This window comes from Pelophylax lessonae (assembly GCF_965119305.1).
Source record: "Pelophylax lessonae genome assembly, chromosome: 3".
Taxonomy (NCBI): Eukaryota; Metazoa; Chordata; class Amphibia; order Anura; family Ranidae; genus Pelophylax; species Pelophylax lessonae.
The window spans coordinates 43,379,884-43,403,855 of NC_138770.1; the positions used below are offsets into that span (position 1 = coordinate 43,379,884).

The 23,972-nt window shown below is 43.8% G+C and overlaps 3 protein-coding genes and 1 pseudogene across 4 annotated transcripts in view; 2 read left to right on the plus strand and 2 right to left on the minus strand.

The window, feature by feature from the left end:
- The window catches only part of LOC309550683 (uncharacterized protein), a 3,164,715-nt gene that overhangs the window by 2,668,207 nt on the left and 472,536 nt on the right, over positions 1–23,972 (plus strand). The gene's annotated exons all lie outside the window — the stretch shown is intronic.
- Positions 1–23,972, minus strand: part of LOC309550793 — a 1,525,103-nt pseudogene that overhangs the window by 956,654 nt on the left and 544,477 nt on the right. The gene's annotated exons all lie outside the window — the stretch shown is intronic.
- LOC309550051 (uncharacterized protein) overlaps positions 1–23,972 on the plus strand; it is a gene marked incomplete at its 3' end in the record, with an annotated part of 103,414 nt that overhangs the window by 58,129 nt on the left and 21,313 nt on the right. The window lies entirely within an intron of this gene.
- LOC309550764 (oocyte zinc finger protein XlCOF29-like) overlaps positions 1–23,972 on the minus strand; it is a 251,054-nt gene that overhangs the window by 15,319 nt on the left and 211,763 nt on the right. The window lies entirely within an intron of this gene.

Consider the following 23,972-nt stretch of genomic DNA (forward strand, 5'->3'; position numbering starts at 1 on the left):
CTTTTCTATCTCCCACCACCTAGCTGGGGAACTGCTCTCAAATTCCTGTCTGCACTGAGCATGTGCTATCACTCACAGCTGTCCACTTCTGTGAGCAAATACCCCACTTTGTACCCTTTTCAACCCCCATGTCTCTAATTACATCCCACATCCTCCTCACCCCCCTTCTGCCCCTCTCCAGTCTCCACCCCCTTCATTGCCCTGTATCTTTCTTCATCCCTCATCTTCTTCTTCACCCCATCTTCACTGCCCTGTCCCCCTCTTCATCTTCCCTTTCCTATCCTCCTCCCTTTCCCATCTTCACCTCCCTTACCCCCTCTTTATCTCCCTCCTTCTGTTCACATCCCCCTCCTGACCCCCTTTTCCTCCTCACTCCTTTCCCCCCCCTGTAACATAAATATAAGAGTAGGTTAGTTTTGCCAGTAGCTGAGATGTGATGTGATCTGTAGAAGTAGTATATTTGTAGATTGTAGTTTAATTCTGTGTTATTAAAGATACAGTATTCAGTAATCAGTCATAGACAGATGTTGCTCTTTTAGCATTTGAAAAGGACAGAGCCAGCTTCTAGGATAGAGTTGACACCTAGATGCTGATAAAATTATCCCTTCCATGTAGACATACACTATATTGTCAAAAGATACACTAGATTGTCAAAAGTATTGGGATGCCTGCCTTTACACACACATGAACTTTAATGGCATCCCAGTCTTAGTCTGTAGGGTTCAATATTGAGTTGGCCCACCCTTTGCAGCTATAACAGCTTCAACTCTTCTGGGAAGGCTGTCCACAAGGTTTAGGAGTGTGTCTATGGGAATGTCTAACCATTCTTCCAGAAGCGTATTTGTGAGGTCAGGCACAAAATGTTGGACGAGGAGGATTAGCTTGCAGTCTCCGCTCTAATTTATCCCAAAGGTGTTCCTATCAAGTTGAGGTCAGAACTCTGTGCAGGTCAGTCAAGTTCCTCCACCCCAAACTTGTTCATTCATGTCTTTATGGACCTTGCTCTGTGCACTGGTCCAAATCATTTGTTGGAGGGGGGGGGGGGGGGTTTATAGTGTGGGGTTGTTTTTCAGGTGCTGGGCTTGGCTCCTTAGTTCCAGTGAAGGGAACTCTTAAAGCGTCAGCAAACCAAGACATTTTGGACAATTTCATGCTTCCAACTTTGTGGGAACAGTTTGTGGTTGGCCCCCTACTGTTCCAACATAACTGCGCACAAGTGCACAAAGCAAGGTCCATAAAAGACATAGATGAGCGAGTTTCGGGTGGAGGAACTTGACTGGTCCTGACCCCAACCCGATAGAACACCCTTGGGATGAATTAGAGTGGAGACTGTAAGCCAGGCTTTCCTGTCCAACATCAGTGCCTGACCTCACAAATGCGCTTCTGGAAGAATGGTCAAACACTCCCATAGACACACTCCTAAACCTTGTGGACAGCCTTCCCAGAAGAGTTGAAGCTGTTATGGCTGCAAAGGGTGGGCCAACTCAATCTAAGACTGGGATGCCATTAAAGTTCATGTGCATGTAAAAGCACTAAGGCAGGCGTCCCAATAGTTTTGACATTATAGTGTAGATTCTCACCTTCCCAAAGCCTCAAAGAAGGCTATTAACCATTTTGGCTACAGGAATCCAACAGGTGCATTCACAAGGCCCCAAACTTTAACTGATATCAACATATCTAAGAAATCTATTTTATCTCTCATAAGGCTAAAATATTAGTCACAGAGAGATAAGAATAATTCTTTCCGATTGTACACAGGTTGGGCTATGTGTACGTGTAAATCTGTATTTGTACAGCATTTAGAATCCGGGAGAAACACACAAAACTGTTATATGGCGCCTGATTGCAGCAGCTGAACAGTGATTGTCACTGTCCTGAATGGACTTATGCGCTGGTGTCGGAAATCCTATCCCTGACATCACGATCGGAGCTATTCTGGGCCAATTCAACTCGTCACTTCAGAACACAGAACCGTCCTCTGGGTTGGGACAGGAACACCTCTCAGGGTTGATTCACCAAGGGCTAAAGTCCAGCCCACATCCATATTTCAATAAATTGGCGAACCTGAGATATGGACGGGGTGATTTCCACAAAGCCGGTCCCTCATGACTGGAGAATCTCCACTTGTTTTTGGCATGCAAGGGGGAAATTTTGGTACAGTTTATTTGTTTTTATTCCTTTTTATTTTAATAGTGCATTGTGTGTCTTTTTATATTTTTGTTACTTTTTTTTTTTGTATATTTTTATTGCACTGCTCACTTTTGGGATATTAAATTATAAAATGAATAGGTGACTTCTGTGTGCTAAGCTAGGGTTCATATCCCTGGAGAGATTATTGCATTTTAGTGTCTATATGCTTGGTCTAAGTTCATTGACAATCTCTATGTATGCAATTGCACTCTGTGTTGGTGAATTGCATGCAGATTGTAAACTAGCAGACCTGCCAGATGGAGATCTGTGGGTGCAGTGGCCTAGCAGACCAGTCTGCGGACAAATTTTTGGGTGGTGGCATGCTACTGTTTGTTGTGTGTCTGGTGTGTAGACAGTGTGTAGAGTGATTAACACTGGGGTTCTAGCTTGTAGGATAGCTGGAGGAATCCTAGAAGTGTGTGCTAATTGCCAGACTGCTCCCTAACCCTAATGCCTCGTACACACGCATCGATTATTGGCCGTGAATTTTCGGCCAACGTCCGATCGGCCGATTTTCGGCTTGTTAGTATGATGCTTCCGACAACCGACTCCAACTTTTCGGACGAAAAAAAATCTGGTGTGCAGGCTATAAAATTTTTGTTGGCCATCAACACAACGGCCGATTTTCTGTCAGTCAGTACAGATTTCGGCAGACAAAAATCTGATGAGCAAGACTGGGCCTGCTCAGAGAAGAAAAAACACACGGAAAGTAAACCAGCACATGACATCACTTCTGAAGTAGATTTTTGTTGGCCGAGAAAATGTGTGTGTAGTCTAGGCACATTTCAACCAACAAAACACCACTCTGGACAATAGTCGGACGATCGGTCGGCCGATAATCGTTGCGTGTGTACGAGGCATTAGAGTGCACCAGATTGTATGTAGGATTTGTACACTGACTGGCAGCACTGGTATGGTGGCATTGTACTGCTGTGGTGGTGATCAGAGATAATGGCTGGTGGCACTGACAGTGATATAAGAGCAGTCAGCCATTGTACATGATCTCCGCCGCAGCAGAACAATGTTACCATAGTGGCACTGCACTTGCTCCGGTAACAGTATGGAGAAAAATATATATTTTTAAAATTATAAAAAAAAATGTATTTCCTTTACAATTTTTCACCAGAGCCATAAAGTGTTACCATAGTTAACACTACGCTAGTCTAGGGAGGTGATTGAATTTGTTTTTTTAAGCACTTTTATTGCTTACGCAGCCATAATGGCTGTATAAGCAATCATTTGTGACAGTTCTCAGATCTGTGAATGGACACATCGGTCAAAGGATTGTGCTGGGAGCAGGCACAAGGCACATTTCCGGAAGGACGTATGGGGACGTCCTCCCAGAACAACGCTTGTCCTGGCTGGCCAGATATGTACAATGGCCTGTTGGAAATAGACTTCTCAGCTGTCACGATATTTCAGGAAAGTGGTTTATTTTCTTAAAGCAAAGCAAAAACAAACGAAAAAGAACAAAACAGAAAGGTTTCACGCATTAAAAGGAGAGAGAGAGATAGATGTTACGTGTCTTCAGAGTGTAGGATGTTCTTTTCTCATCTCTGCTTGATCTGTAGATGTAGTTGTCTTTTATACTATATGTAAAGATGATGTCAGCAAAAAGTGTGTCCCAAGAAGGTAGTACTGTAATTCTAAATATAAAAGGAACACCCACTTTTGCATGGTTTGAGTTTATAGTTAAGACACATAACTCCACCCAATATACTGACATAGAAACTCAGAATAAAAATAGATACATAGCAAAATGGCTTCTCTGTCCTTCACAAAGACATAACGAAGTAACCTTCAAAACTAGCATATTACATTATAACATTCATATGTATTTCCGAGACTTTTATCATTTAAAATAATATTAAACTCGAAATCTCTAACAAGGCCAGGCAGAAAGCAGTTAATTAAGTTGCAGTTTGGTAATTACATTGATAGAAGGTCTACTTATTTAGCTACTATTATTATAGTACAGGATTTATATAGTGCCAACAATTTGCACAAAATGATGGCAGTCATTACAGTTACAATACAATTTGGTACAAAAAGAATCAGAGGGCCCTGCTCGTTAGAGCTTACAATGTAAATGGGAGGGTCAATTGATACAAAAGGTAATAGCTGTGGGGCATGAGCTGATGGAGAAAGTGAAACAGTATATTAGTTAGAAGCCAGATAGGCTAATTTAAAGAGAAAGGTTTTCAGGGATCATCTAAAGATGTTAGGGGACAGTCTGCAATAATTTAACACTTTGACTTTTATTCATTGGGTGAGTGGAAACCAGTGAAGGTATTGGCAGAGAGGGGCAGAGGAAACTTAACGGTTGGTAAGGTGGATGAGTCTTGCAGCAGCATTAATTATGATCTGAAGGGGGGATAGTTTATGTAAAGGTAATCCAATGAGGAGGGAGTTGCAGTAGTCGAGGTGAGAGATAACCAGGGAGGGAATTAGAAGCTTGGTGGTGTCGTTGGTTAAAAAGGGGTGTATTCTAGAGGTGTTGCGGAGGTTAAGGCGGCATGATTTGGACAGGGATTGGATGTGGGCCTGAAAGGACAGTGCAGAGTCCAGGGTTACCCCTAGCACCCTGGCATGCGTGGAAGGACTGATAGTTGTTCCATTGATCTTGACAGAGAATTCAGGGGAAGGGGCACGTAGGGGAGGAAATATTATGAGCTCGGTTTTAGATAGATTCAGTTTGAGGAAGTCGTGTGACATCCAAGCTGATATGTCTGTTAGAAAATCAGTCATGTGGGAGGAGACTGATGGGTGAGCTGAGGGGTAGAGAGAGATAGATTTGGGTGCCATCAGCATAGAAATGGTAGTGGAAGCCATGGGAGGCTATTAGCTGACCCATGGAGGAGGTGTAAATCGAGAATAGTAGAGGTCCAGGGACAGAACCTTGGGGAACCCCAATGGTAAGAGGAGTTGCAGAGGAATAGGTGGAGTTGTATGTGACACTGAAGGTGCAGTGAGATGGGTAAGATTCGAACCAACGGAGAACGCAGTCACGGAGACCAAGAAAATTGAGTTTTTTGAGGAGGAGGGGGTGGTCAACTGTATCAAAGGCAGCAGAGAGGTCCAATAGTAAGAGTACGGATTAGTGACCATTGGTTTTAGCTGTTTGTAAGTCATTTGTGTGCTTTAGAAGAGAAGTTTCTGTAGAGTGCTGCCAGCAAAATCCAGACTGAAGGGGATCAAGGAGGTTCTCAATGAGGTGCTTGCTTAGCTGGTTGTAGACTAGACGTTCAAGGAGTTTGGAGGCAAAAGGGAGTAAGGAGATGGGTCTAAGGTTGTTAAGATTGGTGGGGTCTAGTGAGACTTTCTTTGATATGGGAGTGACTAGTGCATGTTTTAGAGGGTTGGGGAAGATGCAAGTGGAGAGGGAGAGATTGAAGATATGAGTTAAAGAGTGTAGAACAGAGCCAGAGGGTGACCGTAGTATTTGAGAAGGAACAGGGTCCAGGGGGCAGGAAGTTAGGTGGGTGTTAGAAAAAAGTTTAGTGACTTCCTCTGCAGTAGTTGGGTTCAACAAGGGAAGTATTGATTGTGCAGGAGGACAAGGAGTGTAAGGTGAGGGAGATATCTGTAGAGTAGAGATCTTGTCACAAGTTGTACATATCTTATTTTTGAAGTGATTGGCAATTTCTTGGGCAGTGAGTAAGTTAGTGGGTGGAGGTAGTGGAGGACAAAGTAGAGTGTTGAAGGTAGAAAAGAGTTTACAGGGACTTTGTGAAAGGGAGTTATGAGAGTGAAAAAAGTTTAGTAGCTTCCTCTGCAGTAGTTGGGTTAAACAAGGGAAGTATTAATTGTGCAGGAGGACAAGGAGTGTAAGGTGAGGGAGATAGCTGTAGAGTACAGATCTCGTCACAAGTTGTACCAATCTTATTTTTGAAGTGATTGGCAATTTCTTGGGCAGTGGAGTAAGTTAGTGAGTGGAGGTAATAGAGGACAAAGTAGAGTGTTGAAGGTAGAAAAGAGTTTACAGGCAGGAATTATTTTTGGAGGGCAGATTTATATTGGCTGAAATCTTGCTGTGACTTAGTCTTTTACGCCACAGACGCTAGAGAGTGCGGCTACATTTTTTGAGGCTTCTGGTATTGTCTGTCTGCTAGGGTTGTAGCAGTCTAGACCTGATTGTAGTGAGGGGGGCAAGGTATCCAGGTTGGATGACAGTGAACTGTTGTAGACAGAAGTGGCCAGGTTGGGGCAGGACAGGGATGAGATTGTGTTGTAGAGACAATCTGTAGCAGGAAAAAGAAGTGAAGGGTTAAGATGGAGAAGGTTTCTACGGGTAAATGTTCGGTAGTTGGAAAGCAAGGAGGAGGTCAAGGAGAGAGTGAAATTAATGAGGTGGTGATCAGAGAGAGGGAATTGAATGTTGAAGAGGTTGCGAGGAGTGGTAAGATTAACAGGGATGTTGAAGTCACCAATAATGACCGTGGGAATTTCAGAGAGAAAAAAGGGTAGTCAGGCAGAGAAGTCATCAAGGAAGCCCGATACCGGTCCAAGAGGCCGATAGATCACAGCAAGTCTCAACAAACTTGGAGAAAATAGACAAATACAGTGAGCTTCAAATGAGGAGAGGGACAGAGAGAGGGGTGGATGAAGAGCCTGAAAAGTGCTTTGAGGGGAAAGGAGAATTCCAATCCCACCTCCTTTCTGTGCACTAGGCCTAGGAGAGTGAGTCCACAGAAGGCCACCATGGGAAAGGGCAGCAGGGGAAGGAAAGTCAGATTCTTGAAGCCAGGTCTCAGTAATTGCAAGTAGGTTTAAGGAGTTTGTATTAAATATTTAATGGACAAAGGTGAGATTGTTACAAACAGAGCGGGCATTCCAGAGGGCGCAGGAGAAGGGGAAGCTGGCTCTAGGCAGAAGAGTAATAGAAACCAGATTGTGTGGATTTCGGCTGCTGTCAGAGGATAGGGAGTGCAGGGTATGTTGGCCAAAGGTAAATGATGGGGTCCAGGATTTGGGGAAATATCTCGAGAGGTTAGGAAAAGCAGAAGCGTGAGAGAGGTGATATGGGATTGTAAATGGGATTGTGAAGGGGGGGGGGGGGGGACACGTCTCTATGTCCTGGAGGTTTTATTGGTGTGTGGGTTCAGATTCAGCAGGTGAGAATAGGAGTAAGGGTAATATATACAAGCTGTGGGGCGTAGAAGAGGGGTGAAGGAGAGAGAGTTTTAGGAGAGAGGATGCAAATATGAGAAGAAGAATTAGGGAGTGCATAATACAGGGTGGTGAGATTGGGAAGTAGACTGAATGAGAGAGGAAAAGTTGTATAGAGAATCAGGTCACCTGTAGTCGGTTTAGTGTTTTGCAGTTGTCGGCTTTGGATGTTCACTTTGTGCATTTGCTGAAGCGCTGAGCCGAAGTGTAATACTTAATCCAATATTAATACTTTATCCAAGATGATAGTTGCCAATGCAATCCCTGCCTGTGCGACCCCTGGAAAGAGCCTAGATTTATACTGAGTTGGGTGGGGGTATTGCCAATTAATCAATTAGGATTGCATAGGAGGGACACATGGCTAACAGAACGAACTTCTCACACCAAAGACAGACTACAAGAAACAGCAAGAGAGCAGAATGGCGGGGTTATAAAGATAAGAACAGCTCAATAGAACAGTCGATAATAAGAAAGCAAAATAAACATCAGTGTTATATGGACAGAGATAAAGATTTTGAAGGCAGCATAGATTACCATTGAGCAAATTAGAAACAATGATTCAGTTGCTACATATTTCTCATCTTTAAATAAACGTCTCCTGACATTTAGAGGTCTATTCATTAACAATTTGCACAGCAATTCACCCAGTGAAAGTGAATGTACATTCCTTCTCTGTGAATGAGGGTGAAAAACAAATGTTATTAGGATGCAGTCGGCAGCCCAGTAAACCGGAAGTGGCATCGCTTCCGGGTTACTACATTGGGGATCCGATCAAAGCCAAATCTGGCGGATGTGACGGCTGGCCGCTCGGGTCTCCCACTGGGATGGGAGACCTGGGCGAGCCATGGAAGGCGGCGGGAGGAGGGGGGATATGTCCCCTCCTGCTCCTTGTAAAAACAGTCAAACGGCTGCTGAGCCAATTACTAGAAAGCCGACCACTGGCTCTAAAAAATGGTACTGGGGTGATGCCTCTAGCTGCAGGAATCACCCGGTACAACCCCTTCCTCAAACCAATGTGTCGGTTTGTGGGAAGTGGTTAATTCCCCCCTTTACATCAGAGTCCTTTCTTACATCAGGGTGCCCCCTTACATTAGAGCCTCCCCCCTTACTTCAGAGCCCCTCCTTACACCAGTTCCCCTCTTTACATCAATGTGCCCTCTTACATCAGTGTCCCCCTTTACAATAGTGCCTTCCTTGCATTAGTGTCCACCCTTACACGAGTGTCCTGTTCTCTCTTACATCAACCCCCCCCCCCCCTTAAATCAGGGCCCTACATTTACATCCCCTTACAGCAGAACCCCACCACTTATGTTTTCCCCCCTTTATATCAATGTCCCCTCTTACATCCATTCACCCTTACATCAATGTCCCCCCTTACAATAGTGTCTTCCTTGTATCAGAGCTTTCCCCTAACATCAGTGCCCCCGTACATAAGAGCCCCCCCCCCCTTACATCCGAGTATCCCCCCTAACAAAACTGTGTCCCCTCCCCCCTTATCTCAGTGTGCCCCCTACCTTAACCAGCATGGTTGTAGCAGCACAGCGGAAGGGAGCTAGGAAGCAGAGCAAGTGTGAATGACAAAAGGGAGCTGTCATTGGTTGTTAGGACACCAACGGTCCTAGCAACCAAGACAGAGTTTTAGAGCCCTCTCGTAGGCAGTGCAGTAGTTAAGAAAACAGAAGAGATCTTTCAGCTGAAGCTGCTCTTGTCACTATCACCTACAGCTGAAAGATCGGTTCTGTGTAGTGAGAACTCAGTGAAGGACCAGCCAGCCTCCGCTCTACTCCTTCTGGTCCTAGAAGAAGAGTCTGTCCTGCATGGGGAAGGACTTACCTGGCTTGCTACTTACTCATGCATGCTGCACACAAACGTTCCTGGGAAGGTTGCTCAACCCACACAGAGGTGGCATCCTCTGCCACTCACACTTTCAGCAGTTCCCTAAAATGCAGATCCCAGAGGTGGCTGGGAGATGAAGTTTTGGGCTGCCAGCACCACTCAATAGGCAGTCCAAAACTTCATTTGAATGAAGACAGCGGGAGTACTGCAGGAAGGAAAAGGGGGAGAGAGAACACCTCTTCTCCTCCCAGCTCTTTCCTTCTCGCTTCTATCACTGGGCTGACAGGAGAAGTGATGTCGCTGTCACTACTCCTGTCAGTGGTGGCGCCCCACTCAATGTGCATAAGCTTACCTGTAGGTACAAGTGTCCAATTGGAGTTTACTACCACTTTAACTAGCAACAGGTCAAACCTGATTGGATATAAAAAAAAAAAATTGTAGAGAGTCAGTGTCACAGAAGAAAAGATGGGCAGAGGTTCTCCAATCTGTGAAAAGCTGAATCTAAAAAGTGTCGAACAATTTCAGAAAAATGTTCTTTAATTCAAAATGTCAAAGACTGAATATATAATTATCTACACTACATAATATTGTCAAAAAAATTCTGAGAATCTGGAGAAATCTCTGTGTGCGAGGGACAAGGCGGAAATGCCATATTGGATGCCCATGATCTTCTGGGCCCTCAGATGGCACTGCATTATAAACAAGCATGATTATGTGGTGAACATCACTGCATGGGCTCAGGAATACTTCCAAAAAGCACTGTAACCACAGTTCCCCATGCCATCCAAAAATGCAAGGTAAAGTTCTGTCATGCAAAGAGAGAAGCCATACCTGAACATGATATGGCACCTTCTTTACTGGGCCAAAGCTCATTTAAAATGGTCTGTTGCAAAGTTGATATCTATTCTGTGGCCACACTAATCAAAATTTAACATTCATTTTAGCAACCATGGGCATCACAAACCTTTGCACAAAAGAGGAGAGGGACCTTCTGGATTGTTATCAGCACTTAGTTCAAAAGCCTGCATCTCTGATGGTATGGGGGTGCATTACTGCGTATGGAATGGGCAGCTTGTACAACTGGAAAGGCACCCTCAATGCTGAAAGATATATCCAGGTTTTGGAGCAGCATATGCTCCCATCCAAATAACGTCTTTTTCAGAGAAGGCCTTTCATACTTACATAGTTACATAGTAGTTGAGGTCGAATAAAGACAATAGTCTATCCAGTTCAACCTGTGTAGGTGTGTTTGGCCCTAATCATTTCTCATACCCCTGAATGTTTTGATCCTTGAGATGTATGTCCAAGAGTCTTTTAAATGTAGCCATACTCCCCGCAGTTACTACCATTTGTGGCAGAGAATTCCACAGTCTTGTAGCCCTTACTGTAAAGAACCCCCTGCGTAGCCTGAGGTTAAAACGCTTTCCTCTAAATGCATTGTATGGCCTCGTGTCCTCATGCAATCCTTGCGACTGAATAGTTTTTTTTTCTATGCTGAGATCACCGTTGAGGTATTTGTAAATTGCTATCATGCCCCCTCGCAGGCGTCTTCTCCTAGGAGAATAAATCAAGTGCTTCTAAACGCTCTTCGTAATTAAGGTCCTGGGGAGGTTAATTCAGCAGAACAATGCTAAACAGCATACTCTATCTATGGCAAAAGCATGGCACCGTAGCTGAAGAGTCCAGAGGCTTAACTGGCCTGCCTGCAGTCCAGACCTTTGACCAATTAAATATTTGGCGCATCTTGTGCCAAAAATATGACAGAGTAGACACGGGATGGTTGAGCAGTTCGAATCTTATATCAGGCAAGAATGGGAGAACATTCCTCCCTCAAAACTGCAGCTGGACTCCTCAGTTCTCAGACATTTACAGAGTTTTGTTAAAAGAAGAAGAGATGATACACCGTGGTACACATGGCCCTGTCCCAACATTTTTTTAGATGTGTTGCAACCATCAATTTCAATGACCTTATTTTTTTTTCTTATATCAGTACATTTTATCAGTTTAAACATTTGATATGTTTTCAATTTTTTTACTGTGAATAAAATACGGGTATATGAGATTTGCAAATCATTGCATTCTGTTTTAATGCACATAGATTTTACACAGCATCCAGACCTTTTTGAAATTAGGGTTGTACCTCCATCAGTTAAAAAAAAGCACAGTGTGGCATTATGGCCAAAAGATGGAGCCAATGGTCATATGAAATCACTATAGGATATAAAATACTCACGGCAAATGCTTGTCACTTTCATTCAACTGTTTTTTTTTATGAATAGACCGCTAAGTGTTTGTGAAAGCCTAACTCCTTATGAACTGTTTCTTACATGATGAAGATCAGCCATGGAGTATATCTGAGGTGTAAATCAGGGTGTGCTTCTTCCCCACATGAGAGCTGTGATGTCCCACAAAATTCATATAGAAGATATTTCCCACACTCAAGGCACAAATTCACCTGTGAATTGAGGGCTGTGTGGGATCCGTGATAAACAGGAAGACAGGACTTCAGTGAGGAACAATTCTCTCACTTAGAAGAGGAAAGTCGCTTCTCCCCGGTGTGAGTTTTCTGATGTCTGAAAAGATCAGACTTCTGTGAAAAACATTTCTTACACTCAGGACAAGAATACGGCTTCTCCCCTGTGTGAGTTCTCTGATGTTTGTAAAGATTGGACATGTGTGAAAAACATTTTCCACAATCAGGACAAGAATACGGCTTCTCCCCCGTGTGCAATCTCTGATGGCTGAAAAGATGTGCCTTTGATGAAAAACATTTCCCGCACTCAGGACAGGTATGCGGCTTCTCCCCTTTGTGCAATTTCTGATGGCTGTAAAGCTGAGATGTCACTGAAAAACATCTTCCACATTCAGAACAGGAATATGGCTTCACCCCGGTGTGAGACCTCTGATGAACGTAAAGATGTGGCTTCCTTGAAAAACATTTCCCACACTCAGTACAGGAATACGGCTTCTCCCCCGTGTGCAACTTCTGATGGCTGTAAAGGTTGTACTGGTCTGAAAAACATTTCCCACACTCAGGACAGGAATATGGCTTCTCTCCCGTGTGAGATCTTTGATGTCTGTAAAGATGTGGCTTCCTTGAAAAACATTTCCCACACTCAGGACAGGAATATGGCTTCTCACCACTGTGCAATTTCTGATGTTGATAAAGATTGGACACATGTGAAAAACATTTCCCACAATCAGGACACAAATGCGGCTTCTCTCCCGTGTGCATTTTCTGATGGCTGTAAAGATGACACTGCAGTGAAAAACATTTCCCGCACTCAGAACAAAAATATGTCTTTTTACCCTTGTGCAGTCTCTGATGTATGGAAAAGCTGGACTTCTGTGAAAAACATTTCCCGCACTCAGGACAAGAATACGGCTTCTTACCTGTGTGCACTTTCTGATGTCGGTAAAGAGTGGACTTAAGTGAAAAACATTGCTCACACTCAGGACAGGAATACTGCTTACCCCCCGTGTGAGATTTCTGATGTCTGTAGAAATGTGACTTCCCTGAAAAACATTTCCCGCACTCAGGGCAGGTATATGACTTCTTCACCTTGTGGGATCTCTGATGTCTGAAAAGACTGGACTTCTGTGAAAAACATTTCCTGCACTCTGGGCATGAATGTGGCTTCTCACCTGTATGAGTTCTTTTATGCACAACAAGATGGGATTTAAAACGGAAACACTTCCCGCACTCATTACAGGAAAACCTCTTATCTGTTGGAAGGATGGCACCATCCCTCACAGTCTGAGGTTCCTCAGGATAAGAGGAATACGATGGTCCATCCACACTGTTTGGTGCCGGATGGACATTTGAGGTAGCCGGGTTTTCTCCTGGACTATACGGTGTGATGTCCTCATCTTCTACATTACATTCCGGAGACAAAGTGGGACAATCCTCTGAGGTTTTCCTCATCTCCCGTCCATGTACTAAAATAGAAATAAAAAGATAATTACTAGACATGAGATTGGTTTCCCTAAACCAGTTCACATCAAAATTTAAACCATATCTTCTGCGTTTGAGTGGTGTATTATGGGGGAATAAAATGTATATAGATGTTCAGGTGGACTTAAGTTGGTGTTGCTTGTGGTCTTGCTGCCCCCTCAGGACCAAGGGTATCCGAAACACACTAAAAGACAACACACAGTTCACATCAGGCAGCTTTGTCTCTGAGGATCTTACAATTCCACTGTCAAGGTAAATAGTAAACGGATCCTCTGAATCTACCAGTTCATTTCTTTATTCATGGACCTTAGTCAGAGAGTGAATGTGACAGACTCAACTGGGAAAGGGGCTTTTGGAGGGGACTAGGGGCGAGCCGCCTTCTACCCACTGATTATGGCCCATGTAGAATACCAGGGATTTTGTCTGCTTCTCCTGGTCAGAGCATGGAAAAGAGCTCTGTTCAGCATCTGATCCCATGGAGAGAGCAGTTCATTATCTAATCAAGGACAACAATATGCTGAATGCTGAGAGCGAGGTTTGGAATTAATTCTCTGGATAAAGACAATAAAGCATCCCTTCTGGAGTGGATGGAAAGGTGTAATACTAATCTTGTTATAGGTGAATGGTCAGAGGAAATATGGTGGCCCTCTTGCAGACTAGGTTGGAGAAGCTTCTCCACTTGGGATAGAAATATTTATCAACAATATCCCTTAAGAAATGTATGAAGATAAATTAATTTTAATTTTTCAGACTGCTGGAACATTGTATGAGTTTTGTATTATGAGGACTTTTCTAGTGAACAGATTACACCAGTGAAAGCCAAACAACATCTGTAATGTACTTGGTGTATCTGTGGGAATGATGATGGACTGTTTGGGTGGGCACTGACCTGAGTCACCTAGGCTTGTCTAAGTCACTAGTTGTCATTTATTTTACTGTTAATTAGATCACTGTTAGCTGTTCCTTAGAGGTGCTGATGAAATTACTGTTTACAGTTTGCATTGTTTAGGATAATGGGATCAAGCTTTTACCTGATTTTGTGTGGTATATATTCAGTGTGAGTTTACAATAAAGGCAGTTCCAGTTTACACCTAAGCTAGTCTCATCAAGTTCTTCAGTGCAATCCTCAACTATAATACCTGGTTCCAGAGTGGAGGAAGTTGTATCTTAGTGGAAGCACCCAGGCAGGGTGCCAGGTCGTCTGTCACAGTGAGGAACCAACAGGAACTGTCTTTTATAGGAGTAAGAGTAATGAGGGGGATTACATAGGGTTTAAGAGTTATGACTATATAATGGAAAAAGATATATAATAGATAGATACTCAACAATATCCCTATATATATATATATATATATATATATATATATAGTAGCGCAAACTTGTCAAGAAGCAAGTGCCAAAAAATACTGTGCCCACTGCACAAAAGTCCGAAATGCAATGAATGTCACATAGGCAGCAGGAAAAAGTTCAGAAATGACTCAAACAGTCCATATTCCTTCACTCTATCTCCTGGGATGATAATGTACAAAGATGTGTTTCTTAAAAGGATCACCACCACCACCGTGCTCCAAGGGGGGAGGAGAATTGCCCACTCACCAGATGCTGTGGCCCAACCCACTTTCGTGTTTGAGCATTCAGGCTTATAATGATGGTCACTGGTCCAGAGTATCCACAACAGGAATCACACCAGCACAGTCAAAAAAAGCTCAGCAGCATATGGGGAGGAGAAAACATAATCCCAATAGCGTGATACCGTTTAAAAGGGTTTTATTCAATAAAAAATAAAACATAAGGTAACACACTCACATGTCTTGTATGTCATCAAACGCAAAAAAACAGTCACGAATAGGAGAGGGAAGCCCTTCGGGAGATGGTGTCCAGGCTCCACGCTGTGGACGCCGCGCCTTCTGGGTAATCCGAACTCCTCTTACACAGCCTGGTTACACCGCCTGGTCACGCCCCGACGCGTTTCGTGATTACCACTTCTTCCCCGGGACGCTCCCACATCTGGTGAGTGGGCAATTCTCCTCCCCCCTTGGAGCACGGTGGTGGTGGTGATCCTTTTAAGAAACACGTCTTTGTACATTATCATCCCAGGAGATAGAGTGAAGGAATATGGACTGTTTGAGTCATTTCTGAACTTTTTCCTGCTGCCTATGTGACATTCATTGCATTTCGGACTTTTGTGCAGTGGGCACAGTATTTTTTGGCACTTGCTTCTTGACAAGTTTGCGCTACTATATATATATATATATATATATATAGGGATATTGTTGAGTATCTATCTATTATATATCTTTTTCCATATGTTTTAGTTAAGTAGCTGCATAGCCAATTTATGTATTTATTGGTGAGTGGTCCTCATTTGAAGCGCTTGGGATAGCTTATACCTTTATTTGGTTTTCGGTGGGCATTTAAGCTGTCATATTATATGACTATATAATATTAGAATTGTGTAATTTATATAGTGCAGGAAAGTGTAATGTGCAAAAGTGTATATAGTGCAGGGGTCAGGACTAAATAACATGCAATATAAATTATACAGTGTAGGGGCAGTATAATAATTTTAGTATTCAGAAGACAGTGGTGGCCTACAAGTTTACTTTAGACAAGCTGCAGAGGTCTCACTCCACTGCTTCAGATCTCCTGAGACTGCACATTGGTTTTAGGCTCTAGGTGGACCATCTGTACTGCTCCCATTTACAAATAAAGTCTCCTCTTACCCGGTGATGTGAGGGGCGGCTGATTCTCCATCATGGCGTCCTTGTAGAGATCCTTGTGTCCTTCTAAATACTCCCACTCCTCCATGGAGAAATAGACAGTGACATCCTGACACCTTATAGGAACCTGACACACACAATGATACAGTCACCATCCAGACACATCAATTGTCTGTTACTGGATAATGTCCCAGAATTCCCAGCACCGCTCACCTCTCCTGTCAGCAGCTCCATCATCTTCTTGGTGACTTCTAGAATCTTCTCCATGTTGTATCTCTCAGGTTTTAGGGAGTCGCATGGAGGCACTGTGATGGTCGTATGATCACCTGACTTCAGAAGAGGAAATCTCTGTATTGAAGAATCAACAGGAAAATCATGTTATAATTTTCCTCACCTCACCAGTCAGGTCTGTGTTTTAACAATAGAGATAAGAGTGATGTCTGTTGACCTCCCAGAATCCTCCTCACCTCTCCAGGTCAGGTCTGTGTTTTATTAATAGAGATGAGAGTGATGTCATGTGACTTCCCAGAATCCTTCTCACCTCTACGGTCAGGTCTGTGTTTTATTAACAGAGATAAGAGTGATGTCATGTGACCTCTTAGAATCCTCCTCACCTCTCCAGTCAGCAGGTAGATGATCTCCAGGGTGAGATTTAGTATCTTCTCAGTCATGTGACTCTGGTCCTCCTCCATCCTCATTCGTGTGGTCATTTGATCTATGTCTATATCTACTTGATCTCTTGATTGTAGAAAGATAACTTTGATAAATGAAAGAAAAAAATTATTTGTATGGTATTGGTCACACAATTATTGGATGTGGATGTGAGGAGGGTAATAGGAGGGTTGCTGTACATTTAAGAACTATTGTCCCCATGGGAACACGTTTATTCTGGATTATTTCATGTTTTTTTTCAATTTTGAGGTCCCAGAACTCTCTCTGCCTTTTCTCTGCTGGGTTTGTTTGGTTTCCTAACTGGTTTTGATTAGTTTTAGATCTGCAGACAAGGAATGATAAATTTGATCCTTCCTTTGACTTGTTTGCTCTGAGGCAGTGCTTTGAGAGCTATGTGGGAGGAGTCTGTCCTCTTCCCTCCAATGGCAGCCCAGTGTGGGTAAGAGGAGGATAGCAGGGGTGAGGGGTTTGTTCTCTTGGTTGCTAAGTATTCTGTAGTATCCAGGACATTGTACAGAGTGGCAGTGGGCTCCTGGTGCTCTGAATTCCAGCAGTGGGCCCTGCCAGAGTCTGTGTCATGGGAAGGTATCAAACTGTCCAGGGTGCTAAGCAATGCTGTGCACACAGACCTCCTCAAAAAACAAATATCCTCCTTGTCTTGCAACAACTGAAGACTTCCTTCACTTGCTGGTAGGAGTTCTTAAAGGAGGTCGGAAAAGTAAGCGCAACTGGGGTGGTAGGACCATCAGAGACCAAGAGCCCCTATGAGCCCTAAAGCCAAAGCTCCCAACTGTCCCCGATTTCAAGAAACTGTCCCTCTTTCCTCATTTATCCCTCATTTTGGTCTGATTTATAGTTTTATATAAAATTCACTATTTAGCTTTCAACAAGTCTTTCCCCCTTTATCCAATTTTTAAATTGTTGCATTTGTAAAATTTAAATAGCTAGTAGAAAGGAATAGTAGTAGTAGCCCCCGCTCCACTGCCACATTTAGCACTTTTTGGGGAGAGGGGGGGATCGGGTACCTGGTGAACTGAGCCGGAGTCCTAAAATTTTCCCGGAACCATGAAAATTTCAAACCTCATCACTTCCGGTTAGACCGTGTCATGAAATAGCTGGTGCGAGTCAAAAGTGCGCATGCACAGAAGACATTTTCGAGGGTCGAGAAATTATAAGAAAGAGCGGACAGCTGACTGAGAGGAGGCGGGGCTGAGGTGGGACAGAGTTGCCGCCGTGTCATCGAGCAAGGCTTCACTGCCGGTTTCTCTTAGCCAAGATGGTGGTGCCAGCCCCTGAGAACAGATTAAAGAATCGGCTCTGATGAGGACGCAGCTGAATGCCTGGACAGGTGAGTGCCCTAATAAAAATCAGCAGCTACAGTATTTGTAGCTGCTGACTCTTAATTTTTTATTTTTGTTTTGGTGGGGGGCGGAATTCCTCTTTAACTCAGAAAAAGACTGGCTGTAGATGACTGGGTGTGCTGGGCCCTGTAATCCCAGAGTTCATGGTGCCTGTGAAGCAGTAGATGCCTCTATAGCAGTTAATGGGGAGCACTGATGTAAGGAGCAGAAGTGTTAATCCACCGCCAGAGTCCCAACTGCAGCTACTCCAGTAAATCAGGTATCACTTAGATGTAAACAGAGAGGGCGTCTCTGCAAACCTGGTGATATCTGACGTGTTTCGTTTGGAAAATTACAATCTTTGTACAGGAGGAGTATTGGCAGATATGGTCCTAAAAAATGCCCCTATTTCCACCTATATTCTTTACCCATTTATAGCACAAAATAACTTAAAAAACATCTCCTATATCATCATAAATAACTATATTCATATATTACTTTATACAATCATCAAAAAAATGATATATACAGTAAATACAATAAATCCGCATAAAACAGATAAATCAAAAGAAAGCAGCTGGAGGCGTGGCTGCGGCATCAGGGGGGCGGGGCCGCGGCATAAGTGTGTGAGGGCATGCATCTGAGGAGCTCCGTGAGACCCGCTTTCTAAATCGCACCCACAGCAACTTTCTCTGGAAGATTTCAGCACAAAACCATGCCCCCCAAGTGGAGGACGTTCCCACAGCCACACCGGGCTCCTCTGAGTCCCTCTGGGTCCCTGGACATATACTTTACAGAGACCTGCCGGGGCCCTGCAGGAACATCCAAGATGATGCCGGATGAGCACTCTGTGCAGCTTCCCCGATAGCTTCTGCACAATGACCTCTGCCATTACTTCCCCCCCCCCACCTCACCCTCTTGCTCTGACAGCCAGGACAGACAATCTGATGTGGGAGAGGTGCTAGGATACAAGGACTTGCGATCCCACATTTTATACCTCCCCACTAAGCATGATCTGGAGCTCACAGGTTAGAGAAGGCCCTGAGACAGGACATAGAAGCCCTCCAGGCTGATACCGCTTACATTGGGGGTAGAGTTGAAGCTTTAGAAACACAATGGGAGGATGTCACCAAGGACCAGCGACCTAATGCCCCATACACACGTGCAGATTATCTGCAGACTTTTGTCTGCAGACTTACCTTTTCTATGTAGTGCAAGGGCCTGCCGGATTGCATACAAATTGAAAGTGTTTAGGTTTGACCTCATATTATATGGTTTTGGTAAGTCTGCAGACAAAAGTCTGCAGATAATCTGCACGTGTGTATGGGGCATAACTCTTTATTGGTTTAGATGGAGGATTTATGAAAACAGAAGTCGCAGAGTTAATATTTGCTTTAGAAGCCACTGCGCCCTGGGGTATAGTCCCTACTCTGCAGGGTGTCTAAACAAATTCTCAGCCCTGAGGCACCTGACCATATTGAAATAGACCGCACTCTTAGAGCACTTCGCCCGTCTTCTGAGGACCCGGACAAACCAAGAGATATTATATCCAAACCCCACAAATATTCCCGAAAGGAACGCATCATATTTGCCATGTGGACTTTGATGGCGCCATGTTTTCCTCTTTCCCAGGTTTCTCCAGGCGCACTTTGATGCAACGCTACATTCTCAAGCCACTGCTTGAGGCCCTACAAGATGCCAAGCTGATATACAAATAAGGCTTCCCTTTCCACCTGTCGATCGGCAATTCATCTTACGGACTAAGGATGATCTACCCAAGTTCATTCCTTGGCTTGCCTTCTATTAAAATTCCGGATTGCATGTCTTCTCCAGAGATCCAGCTTCCTTCCCTCTCACAGCCGTGGCAATCCGCATGCCGCAAAGTCCGGAATAGGCCCAGAGGTGGCCCCTCTCACTCGGCCTCGCACCCCCCCCCCCCCTCAGATGGCATTCTAAAAGACTCACCGGGACTTTTTCTTTTTTGCGATTTTCACAGTTAACTTTCTGGTTCTCCCCGTTCACTCCCCCCCCCCCCATTTGCTACTTTGGTAATTTGTTATACATACTCAGGGTGCAGATGTGTACCTATCCTACAGCGGGTTCTCCGCTGAGCTCACACCTGGTGCTGTGCCATCTACCCCCAATAGGTCAACTCTTTGGGGTTATGTCCGCTCTTTGGGGCCTCATGCTACTCGCTGGCCCCAATCCTTCTCTTGGCCAGAAGCCAGAAGGAGGCCCCCGATTAGAGGCGATTGGATACTGTAATACGCCCTTCGGGCACCATTTTCTTTAAATGTTTTAATAGTTCTTTGTTCTTTAGGTTCTTATTCATATTTTCTCTTTTCCCAGCACTCCCTGCCCTATGGATCTTTTGCAGGTCTCTCTCCGCACCTGATGGGGACCTTTGCTGTCTCCAGAGCTCTCTTCCACCATGGCCTCCCTGAAGAATGTGTTGTGCAATGTCCATGACCTGGGATTGCCTTATAAAACGCAGTAAGTTGTGGCTCGAGATGATGCATCTGGGGACACATGTTCTTTTATTGCAAGAGATACACTTTCACACTGACTTAGTCCCTTGCCTCCCCACCTATTTGGATAACAAATGGTATCTCAGTAATTCCCCTCGTCCTAAATCGAGAGGAGTGGCCATAGCCATACACAAGCAGTGCCTTTTTGTTATGATAGACCATTTAGTTGATCCCAATGGTATATTTGTCTTTCTTAAAAGGCACCATAATGGAATGTAAATTCACCTTTGCAGCTGTGTACGCCCCAAATACTCAGCAGCTAACCTTTCTGGATTCTGTTTTAGAGTCTCTCTCCAGCTTCAGAGAGAACCGCAGCTTGACACATCCTTCACCTTCCTTAAACATTTTAGGAAGTCCCTACACACCTACCACCTGGTTGACTGCTGGAGAGTACTTCATCCTACTGATAAAGACTTCAGCTACTATTTGGCTACCTATGCTGTTTATACCCGAATAGACCTATTGCTGATGGATCAGTTTTCCTTGGAGTCCCTCTCTGGGGCATCGATCGGATCACTTACTATATCATATAATGCCCAGTCTCCATTTCCTTGCGCCCGCTGGTTCTCTGACGGTCGTGGACCTGATGGCTAAATGAGAACATTTTGGACGATGCGGTAGCACTAAAACGGGTTTCGGACTCCATCTCCCTGTACTTTTTGCGGAAAACTCCACAGATGATGTAGAGCTGGCCTACATATGCAAAGGACATAAGGCCAGAGTTCGGGAGGAGCGTATTTCTCAGGGCTCTAGATTAAAGAAGGCGCGCAAGAGAGAACTGCAAACCCTTCTGACAAAAATCTGTTCTAGAACTGGACGAGGGTGCGCTTCCCTACGCACCAAAAGGCCACTTAACTAAAACCTAACCTTTATTGTAAATCATAAAAAAAGTGTGTAATTGATTAGAACAGGTATACCTATAGGATGAGGTCAATGCCATTATATATGAATCTATGTTCTATCTTGATGTGGTAATATTAACATCCACCAAGTTTAAATGGTAAAACTTCTCTAGATATATACACAAAGATAATATCTCCTCCTACGATCAATATAAAGGCTCCAGACTGTTTAGAAGATATATAAACTTAAGGTCTACTCACCCACACCAACTGGTATAAAGAGATGGGGGTATATTTGTCTCTACTCCCATCTCTTGGCCACATATACAAATGAGAATAAAACAAAATAAGTAAAAACTGTCTTTACTGAAGATGTGGGCTGTTTTCCACCCTTTGAAATTATCTATCTCTCAGATATGTAATACGGGTAGACTTATCCATGTGGACAAAAATAACTACTGGTAGACAAGCTCTATATATCACCATATCCACAACTTTCCCCTTTTAAAGAAAAGATATGCATATAAAACTAAAATTAATATAGAACCAACAAGGAGTGCAGCATAGAAACGAACAATAATAAACTGCAATATAAAACAAAAATGCTGAGTAAAAGTGTGTGAAAGTCACAGAACCCCCTCCTCCCACACACCTCAGTAAGCATGAGGCATACATTTAACCCCTTGATCACCAACAATGTTAACCCCTTCCCTGCCAGTGTCATTATTACAGTAACAGTGCATATTTTTAGCACTGATTACTGTAGTAATGTCACTGGTCCCCCCAAAAGTGTCAAAAATGTCAGTTGGGGGTCTGATCTGTCCGCTGCAATGTCACAGTCCCGCAAAAAAAAAAAAAAAAAAAAACAATATAAATGACAAATCTTTCCCGTAGTTAGTAAACGCAATAACTGTTGTGCAAACCAATCAAAATACGCTTATTGCTATTTTTTTTTACCAAGAATAGGGCCTAAAATGGGAAAAAAATTAGATTTTTCAATTTTTTTTGGGGAAAGATATATCAGAATGTGAAAAATTGTTTTTTTCAAAATTGTCGCTCTTTTTTTTTAAATACTAACAAAAAAAACTAAAATCGCACATGTGATTAAAGAGGGAGTAAACCCTCCTCAGGAAGTTGTACCTATAGGTAAGCCTATGATAAGGCTTACCTATAGGTACTGTAAATATCTCCTAAACATGCACCGTTTAGGAGATATTTACCTTTAATGCAGCCAGTGACATCACTGGCGCATGCGCTCTGAAGGAACGGCAGATCGTGCCGTTCCTTCAGAGCCCCGTGCCGTGACCGTCGGCTCCCGCGCGCGTGCGCGGGAGTGACGTCACCGCGGCTCCGGCCAATCAGATGGCCGGATGCCGCGATACCAGAAGACGGGCGACTATACATGTCGCCCGTCATACAGGTAAGCGGACGGCACGGCGGGGGCTCGTTCTAAGGTAAGTATTTCATAATGAGCTAGTATGCGATGCATACTAGCTCATTATGCGTTTCTCTTTCAGGATGTAAAGAAGAGAATTTTTTTTTTCTCGGTGTACAACCTCTTTAAATACCCCCAAGAAAAAGCTCTATTTGTGGGAGAAAAAAAAGGACGTAAATTTTATTTGGGTAAAGCGGCGCACGTCCGTGCAATTGTCCGTTAAAATAACGCAGTGCAGAATCGCAAAATATGGCCTGGTCAAGAAGGGGGTAAAATCTTCCGGTCTTAAAACGCTCATTGAGAATTTGTTTGTCAAAGACATGTAGCTAAATACATTTTGGCCTAAATATATGACAAAAATGTAATATAGTGGATATTTTTTAACAGTCAAAGTAGAAAATGTCAATGTTTTGCAAAATTTTCGCTCTTTTTTTATTAATATCGCAAAAAATAAAAGCGCAGAGGTGATCAAATACCACCAAAAGAAAGCTCTGTTTGTGGGAAAAAAAGGACGTAATTTTCATTTTGGGTACAGCAGTGCCAAGTTGAAAAAAGTGGCCTGGTCATTAAGCAGCAAAATCTTGTCGTAAACCTCAGGAAAAAAAAAAAAAACAAAAAAACCTGAAAGACAGGCAGAATGAGCTAGTACGCATCGCATCGAGACCCGCTTCCTGATTGGCAGAAAGGCGAGCTCATGCCATTGCCCGAGGCGGGAGAACTCGAGGAGACGCCGGGGGACTGAGGAGAAGCTGCCGCTGCAGGTAAGTTCACTGACTGGTCTCTCTGCATTGAAGGGGGCACGGCACGATGGTCTCTGCATTGAAAGGGGCACGATGGTCTCTGCATTGAAAGGGGGCACGCTGGTCTCTCTGCATTGAAAGGGGGTACGCTGGTCTCTCTGCATTGAAAGGGGGCACGCTGTGGTCTCTCTGCATTGAAAGGGGGCACGCTGTGGTCTCTCTGCATTGAAAGGGGGCACGCTGTGGTCTCTCTGCATTGAAAGGGGGCACGCTGGTCACTCTGCATTGAAAAGGGGCACACTATACCTTGATTACTAAAGGCCCCTTTCACACTTTTGTGACCTCAAAGTCACGCGATTTTTTACAGCGTTTTTTGCCGCAAAGCAATGCCTATTACATTTTTCTGTTTGCGCTCCCCAAAAATTTTGAGCACCAGCCGCCACTATATAAATAAAACAATAAAAAATATGCGCATTGGAATTCGTTAATATTTTTTTTCAAAGTATAGTCCGTCCCCCAACAGTGTCTGAGGGACCGTGAAATGG